This window comes from Rhamphochromis sp. 'chilingali' (assembly GCF_963969265.1).
Source record: "Rhamphochromis sp. 'chilingali' genome assembly, chromosome: 7".
Classification (NCBI taxonomy): domain Eukaryota; kingdom Metazoa; phylum Chordata; class Actinopteri; order Cichliformes; family Cichlidae; genus Rhamphochromis; species Rhamphochromis sp. 'chilingali'.
The window spans coordinates 30,759,405-30,767,455 of NC_137934.1; the positions used below are offsets into that span (position 1 = coordinate 30,759,405).

The following is an 8,051-nucleotide window of genomic DNA, read 5'->3' on the forward strand; positions in this document are numbered from 1 at the left end:
CTGTCCTTGCCCGGAAGATGCGGAACCTTCTACCAGATTGCAGAAGTTGGAACAGTTTGTTGCCAGGATGGGACGGGTCCTTCAGTATCTGCGCTGCTCTAGTCCGGCATCTCCTGGTGTAGGTGTCCTGAAGTGGGGGGAGAGCAATCCTGCAGCAGCGTTCTGCTGTACGGATCACTCTCTGGAGAGCTTTTTGGTCCTTCACACAGCTGTTCCCAAAACCACGATGTCATGTTCTGTGTGAGGATGCTCTCCACAGCGCCTGTATAGAAAATCCTGAGGATCTTTGGAGAGACCCTGAACTTCCTCAGTTGTCGTAGGTGATACAGGCGCTGCCTAGCCTTTTTGGTCTGGACCTGAATGTGGGCAGCCCATGTCAGGTCTGAGGAGATGTGGACACCAAGATACTTGAAGGACTGCACCCTCTCCACTGGATTTGTTATAATTTGTTATAAATCAAATCTGACTGAGCACAGGAAAATTCCAGACCTGGTGGGAGGATGTTGGTAGCAATCAAATTCAGATTTTAACCAAGCGACCTAAATGTCGTTTTTTTTTCTTTCTTCTATTTATACAAAGAACAAACACATTAGGTTCCATAATAAAAAGTTTAACTAAAATGCTATCTAATGTCTCTTTAATGATTCACAGCAAGTTTGATTCAAGGAAGGATATTTCTTAACGCAAATCTATATTATATTACTCTTTTAGTAACTCGCAGAGTTACCTGAGTAGAAATTAAATTGTGTAAAATCACGTATTGTGTATATATAACTGAAGTTATTCGCAGTAATCCAACAGAAACACTATCTTTCAGCTTTGTATCAGACTTTCTAATGTACTGACATCAGACCAGTGTTCACAAGTGCATCTTGCTGTGCTGTGGTCTGTTAATACAGGCTGCTAGCACTGTTCAAAAGCTAAACTCCAACTCTGAGGGGGAAAAAAAAAAAAGACCACAAGAGCTCCCCTCTTTCCATTGTTACTTCAGCTATTAGTCTGCTTTAAAGCCATGACTTTAAAGTTTTTGAAAGCTCTGCTCCTTGTGTGGAAGGCAGAGGTATGTGGTCTAATATGCCTCCAGTCAGGTCAAGTTGGGCAGCACTTAGCATAGGGGAAAAGCAGTAACCTGAAGTCTGTGAGACAGCTCTTAAACGGCTTCCTCTGGCTGTTCTCAGAAAGGCCTGTAGGTAAGTAGGTGGATCACTCACATCTTTCAGTGATGCCAGAATGGTAACCATTCACATTTTATTATGGTGTATCCATATAAATGGCCCACCCTGTACACCTGTCCCTATAGTTAGGTGTGATTAAATCTGATTATTTTCTCTGCTTGTTCTCTTATTATATTATATTGTTAGCCCTGGACCAGCAACCTGTCCTGGGTATACCCTACAACTCACCCCGTGACAGTTATGATAGGCCCTTCCACAGCAGGATGACAGGTTAAGAAAAAGAGTGGCTGTATTATTGTATTTTACTCCCTTGACTTGCAATATGTGTATTAAGTAATTAATATGTAGTAATTAATTAATGCGTATTTGAGTACACACGGCTGTTTTGAGTATCTGTACGTACTCAAACACAGTGTAAGACGAATACCATTTACCTTAAATCTACAATAACTTTTGACCCTCTAGTTGTTCTAAATGTTATCACAACAGGCACTAATACACAGATGTGAGTGTTGCATCACTTTCCTCGTAAGCTAGCAAACAACAGTAACACAGCTCAGGAAGGATAAACACTATATAATTGCTAACTAGGTGGCTGGCTCAGGAAGTAGAGTTTGTTTTACACTAATCAGACAGGTTGGTTGGGTATCCAGTCTGCCATTTGAAATTTCCTCAGGCAAGTTATTGAAGCCCAAAAACTCTAGCCCTGCCGTGTTGTGTTTGTGTGTGTATGGTAGTGGTGGTTGGGTGGTTCTCTATTAATGGATGCCAATGGGTACATGTAGCATCCTGCCGTGCGATTGCATTTGCCCCTAACCATTGGGAACCCTCATGTTAACTTTTATGGAGTGGAAAAAAGTTAGCGTTCATCCTCCAGCTTTACTGTTTATGTTATGCTAACATAGCTTTGTCACGCTAGCGATCACGTAGTACATCATTATATACCAGCTAGTCCAACTTCAGTAATCCTACAAACGTCATTGCTGTTTAGTTTTCTGTCTTCATTTATGTTGGAAATGATAGCAGAGCTGTATGTTTTAATTTGTTTCATAAATCTCTCAGTCAGAACATGTTAAATTATATTTAGATGGAAGCTAGCGAGCTAACTTCCTGCTAACTTCTAACTCCATTAAATGTCATCAATTCCGTTTTCATGGATGCCTGGTTGTTAAACTTAATTGTTACACCTGGTAGAGCAACCACGCTGATCATTTTATTACAGATGAAAGAATTTAGACAATTTTTAACTCTCAGTAATACTGCAGTGATCATTTGACTTAGGACCTGCAGCTGAGCTTGGGCCCAGCATGGCTAATGACGTCAGACTTAAAGACCGGATAGATAGACTTTGGTATAGAGCTTTCGCTTTGATCAGTGAGCTTTCTTCCAAGAATCTTCACCTTTTTTACTCTGAAAGAAACCTCCTTAACAATAGCATGTAAATTCTGACAGTCTATTCTAATTGATGGAAGTCTGCTGTTACTGTACATCACAGTGTGTTTTTTGTGTTCAGCTGTGAAGACACAATATTACCATGGGAATAAAGCTAACTGACACAAACATCTTGAGGCCCATACTGAATAAAAACAATAACCCACCCTGATCCCACACATTTCAGAAGTTGACAGACTCGACTGAACGATGGCACTGTATAGTATATTAAAAAACTCAACATCTTTAGCTTAAAAACTGTTTTACAGCTGCATAACTTTTTAGTCCACATTAAGGAACTTATCAAGTACAAATATGTGTTGTGCAATCGGCAGCAATTTGTATCACATCAAAAAAAGCTAAAGTGACAGAGTGAATGATTTAGTGGCATCTAGTTGTGAAGTTGCAGATTGCCATCAACTAAATAGCCTTCCCTTCACCCTTCAGTGGCTGTCACTTTAGTATAAATGTGTATAAGGCCTTAGATCCTCTGCTTGACATTTCAAAAATAGGTTCTTTGAGTACAAGGTCGCACTCCCTCTGGAAATGTAACAATAATAATTAAAATATGCTTACATACTGCACAGCTAATAAGCACCCTAAATCCCACACACTGGAAAAAAGTAGGACAGGGTGCAAAAAAGGCTTGAATCTTGCGAAGATATCTTATATTACTTATATTACTATCAAAATTAAGTTATCATGGACACTAATGGGTGATGGCAACATGAAGATGTAGCTATGGATACATATCAGTCAGTAAATCATGTCTGCGATGTTTGCTCAAGCAGAGAAGAAAGTTGTCCTGTTCGCGTGAAGTGACTTGTTGGTGAAACTTGGTACAATAAAGTGTGTAATATGCTCAAGATGGAGACTTCACATTGTCCGGTGCCTGTTGGGTTTGACACTTTATTCTCCAGAGGTTAACAGCACTGAAGGAGAGCTGTATTGGATGCCAGCTTAACAGGAGTGCAATCTGGATTGGTATTTAAAAGATAATGGTAAGGCAAAAACCAATTAGCTTTGTGCTCTGTGGCTGCCACACGCTCACAGCTGTTGTCAGTGCAATTACAGGGTCACTACCGCTGCCAGGTAGAAGCCTATAGCTTGACACCAGCCAAGCTAGTTTTGCTGCAGAGCTAATTACAGAGATGATTATTGCTGAGCAGTGGATAACTTTTCCTTCAGAGTTTTAGTTTTGATTATTTGTTATCTTTTATCTCTAATAAACAGTACTTTAGCAATGTCCTCCTCCCCAGCATTTGCTGATCAGAGCAGAACCTCAATTAAGACTGGATCTAATTGTATGATAAGAAAGATAGATTTCATTGTTTTTGTGTTTTATCATGTTTCTTAAACCAAATTGAGAGTCTCATGAGGTTATGAGACAAATTATTTGCAGGTCTATATTACAGTTACCAGATGCCAATTCTGGTTTCCTTCATTAAAGTCTCAGTTATTAGTCGCCTACACATCAACCACCCTCTATAATCTTAAAGGACTCACATGCCTAAAAAGAGATGCAGATTATCTAATACCACCGTAGCCCCTGTGGCTTTATGAGAAGACTGCATTGAGCAACTGTAACTTTTAAGAACCTGCTTCACTTTAGCATAGTTAAGTTATTCTGCATATGACATCATGCAAACATTTAAATATAGACAAAAGATTTCTACCATTAACAGTGATCTTTTTCAGCCTGGTCTCTTGGTATAATGTGAAAAAGTTAGTTTAAAAAAACTAACTTAAATAAATGCAATTCAACTCAACTGTAATTCAGCTGTTTCATGCCTACATCATGCACAGTTAGGTCCATAAATTTTTAGACAGTGACACATTTTTTTTTTTTAATTTTGCTTCTGTACACCACAGCAGACCATTTTAAGTCAAACAACAAAGATGGGATTGAAATACAGAGTTTTAGCTTTAATTTGATGGGTTTAACAAAAGTATGGCTGCCAGATGAACTAGACCACTACTCTTTACTGATGATGTGATGACTCATAGAAGTAGCAGGATGAAATCTGAAGCTTGCTATGCGATAATCTTAAATTATGCAGCTGCAGCTACAACACTGGTCAGACTGAGCTTCACAATGGAAATACACAATGACCCAATGAACACTGCAAGAGCAACCCAACAGTTTCTCAAGGGAAAGAAGTGGGATATTCTTCAATGGCCAAGTCAGTCTGATCTCAACTCAACAGAGCATTCTTTCCTGTAGGTAGATGATGGACAGCTGTAATTACTAAACAAGTAATGCAATAATTTTGTTAAATTCTTGAATCAAAGCTGAAAGTTTGCGCTTTAAACACATCTTGACTTGATTTAAAATGCAATGTTGTGGTGTGCAAAATTATAACAAAAGCATAATTTTAAAGAAAAACAAAACAAAAAAACAACCTATGGACGTCACTGTTTGATGTTGCAAGCAAGAAAAATGAGCTTTTAAGAAGAGACAGTTATAACCCAGTTTCTTTGATCCTAAACATTTCCTAAAATTAAGGGCTTCTACAGCAGAAAACTTGACACATACTAACACCAACCCATCAACTCCTCCAACCTCCAGATGTCTACTTGATTGCCCTTTTAACTGCACAAGAAAAATAATGTGTACAAGGACATGTTAAATGTGATAATTTCTAACATCATTTAATTTAAGCAAAGCCGTTGCTTTATTACTATAGTCTTTTTTGTTTTAAATCTACAGTCATAACTGCCATTCTTCCCCCTCAATTGACTTTAACTATGACAAAATGAAGACTTTAAGGAACACCTCATGCATCTGTTCACCTTTGATTGGATTGAGGCTTGTGTTTCCATGGCTACCTGGTAAAGTCTAAGACTGATGAGCACTAAAACAGAAATAAGGCCTTCAGTCTGAATCCCGTGAAACCAAACTTTGAGAGTTGACAGCCAGCACACAAGGTGAACTTCCTACAATACGACACTTTGCAGGACAGTCCATCATTAACCAGAAGACAGCTTAATTAAAGGGATCAGAAGAAGATATGTGGAATATAGCTTGACATTTTAACTGCTCTTAAAAGTGCCTTCTTTTGGCATGGCTATAAGATGAACAAAGGTTATTACCAGGACATTAAGAAGGATAAAATGGTTTCAGAGACTCATCAGTTCACCACCATGGCTTTAATATATTCTCTGCCTTGTTATACATGGACTAAAAAGTCTCTAAATACCGCAAGATATAGAGCTTTTTCAAAATAGGCTTCAACTTTGACCATTGTTAAAGCTGTTCCACCCCTCTCTTTCCATGCCTTTCATCTACATCCATGCAAAAACACATTAGCGCTGATCTACAGGTGCAGATGGACACATACACAAAGAGCAAGAGAAAAACACTGTTTTTTATTTTATTTATTTTTTACCATTTAAGAGGCCAACCTAAAAGACTGAGTAATATTCGGCATATCTTTCCACATATTTGCATGTATTTCACATCCTCTCTTGCAGATGTACAGACACCCACACATGGCAGAACCAGCTGGCCATTAACAGCAGCAGGACTGTCCATAATGATTTCACCTGTCAAGTGTGATCCCGCCGCTGCAAACAGCAGAGTGCAATGGCCACCGGGAGTTTCAAGTCAGCGCTGACAAATGGTCAAGGTTGGCAGTGGATCAGGAGACTTGGGGCCTGTCTGACTTATCACTCTAGCAGCAGACACTATTACAGCCACTGGGTTTGTCTGCAGGCAGCTGTAGTCTCTCAGTCTTCTTCTCACTTGCTCACGCTGTCCCCCTCCTACTCCTTCTCCCCCTCCTACTCTGTCAGACGGTTTTTCTTTCTCCTTATCGCCTGCAATTCCAAACTGAAGTCAAAGATCCTTTATCGGAATGGCTCTTCAAAAATTAACAATACTGCCAAAACACGGGAACTTTTAAAAAGTGTACCCCAGTGAAAGATGACTGGGCATGCTTGCTTGCTTCTTGACAGCTCGCTTTACACTCATGCAATTGCACATATTTAAAATTGTAGCTGTTCAAATATGACCAGAGTTTTTTTTTTGTTTGTTTTTTTTTCCTTTTTCCTTTGTGCAGCTTGGGCTGATCCTGACAAGGGCCTGAAAGTGTAATAAAAATTTGTTTGTCTCGGCTTCTTTCTTTTTTCTTTTTTTCTTTTTTAATAAATCAAAAATTCATGGAGTGTGTAGCTTGTTCCACCCAAACACCTAGGATTTTAGACATCCTGCACTGGGACATTGGAAGCAAAGGTATGACGCTGGAAAACGTTTATTCCAGCAGACTTGTTCACTCGTCCCCTCGTGTTCATTTCCTTGTCTGAATAGATTTTATTGTTAGACCACTGGTTTCCTCAGACATGAGACCTGAAAGCTGCTTTTCTCATTGACCATGACCGGTGGGAGCCAGTGAGGCATGTAATGGCATGCAGTAGGGAGACTAATGGAGGAAAGTGAGACTGTATGTAAATGCCTACAAGAAACTAGTAATGGTTTAAGTTTCAAAAAAAGAAGAGAAAGAAGAAGAAGAAAAAGAGTGAGTGATACTTTGGTGCCAGCGTGGGACTGAGATCTGAGAAATGCAGAAGCCAAAGAACTGATTTGACTTAAAGAGGAAATGGGTAAAAAACATGCTACAGGTTGACTATGACCACGCACTGTATATTAAAGATGGATGTAGCCATTGAGACATCCTCTATTAGTTTCTGGATGCAGCATTTGGAAGCCTTGAGAGTAGCTGGACATGAAGCAAGCTTGCTTAACAGGTTACAATAATACAGTCTAATGGAACAATACATAGAAACATATATCTCCTAAGTAACAGACTCATTAAATACTACAAATGTACTCACTAAAATTGACTCACAAACATCTTGGCACACAGTAAGCCATATTATTTGTCAGACAGTTCCTTTAAAAATTATCTAAAAGGCATCAACAATACAGCGGTATAGCGCTGAGGCCCAATTCTTCATAACCTCAGTCGCATAATTTGCTTTTGAGATCCCTTTCATGTTACTGCTAAAACTATTGTTACAAAACTGTAAGTACTAAGCAGGTGAACAAATATTTTATGTAAAGATTGTATCTAGACATGGAGGGAAGACTTGCCTAAGTTCAAGCTGAGCATGAGAATCAGAAAGAAAGAGGATTTCAGTGAGCTTTGAATGGCTTTGAAACTCATGATCTACTGAGATTTAGTAACTCAACCAACTCTTTAATTTACAGATGGGTGAAAATGACTTGTTGATATGAGGTGTGAGAGGAGGAATGGCCAGGCTGCTTTGAGCTGATAAGGAGGCAGAAGAGCATCTGCAAACACTGGACACATTGAACAAACTTAAAGCAAATGTGCCACAGCAGTGGAAGACCAGACCAGGTGCCACTTCTGTCATCTAAAAACAGGAAATTAAGGCTACAATTCATACAGGCTCACTAAACCAATAGAAGATTCGAAAGATGTT

General features: G+C 39.2%; 1 long non-coding RNA gene across 1 annotated transcript in view; it reads left to right on the forward strand.

The window, feature by feature from the left end:
• LOC308400286 overlaps positions 1 to 7,512 on the forward strand; it is a 56,888-nt gene extending 49,376 nt beyond the window's left edge. The window contains exon 3 of the long non-coding RNA XR_013972345.1: positions 6,081 to 7,512. This is a non-coding gene — a long non-coding RNA (uncharacterized lncRNA). The remainder of the gene's footprint in view (positions 1 to 6,080) is intronic.
• The last annotated feature ends 539 nt before the right edge of the window (positions 7,513 to 8,051 follow it).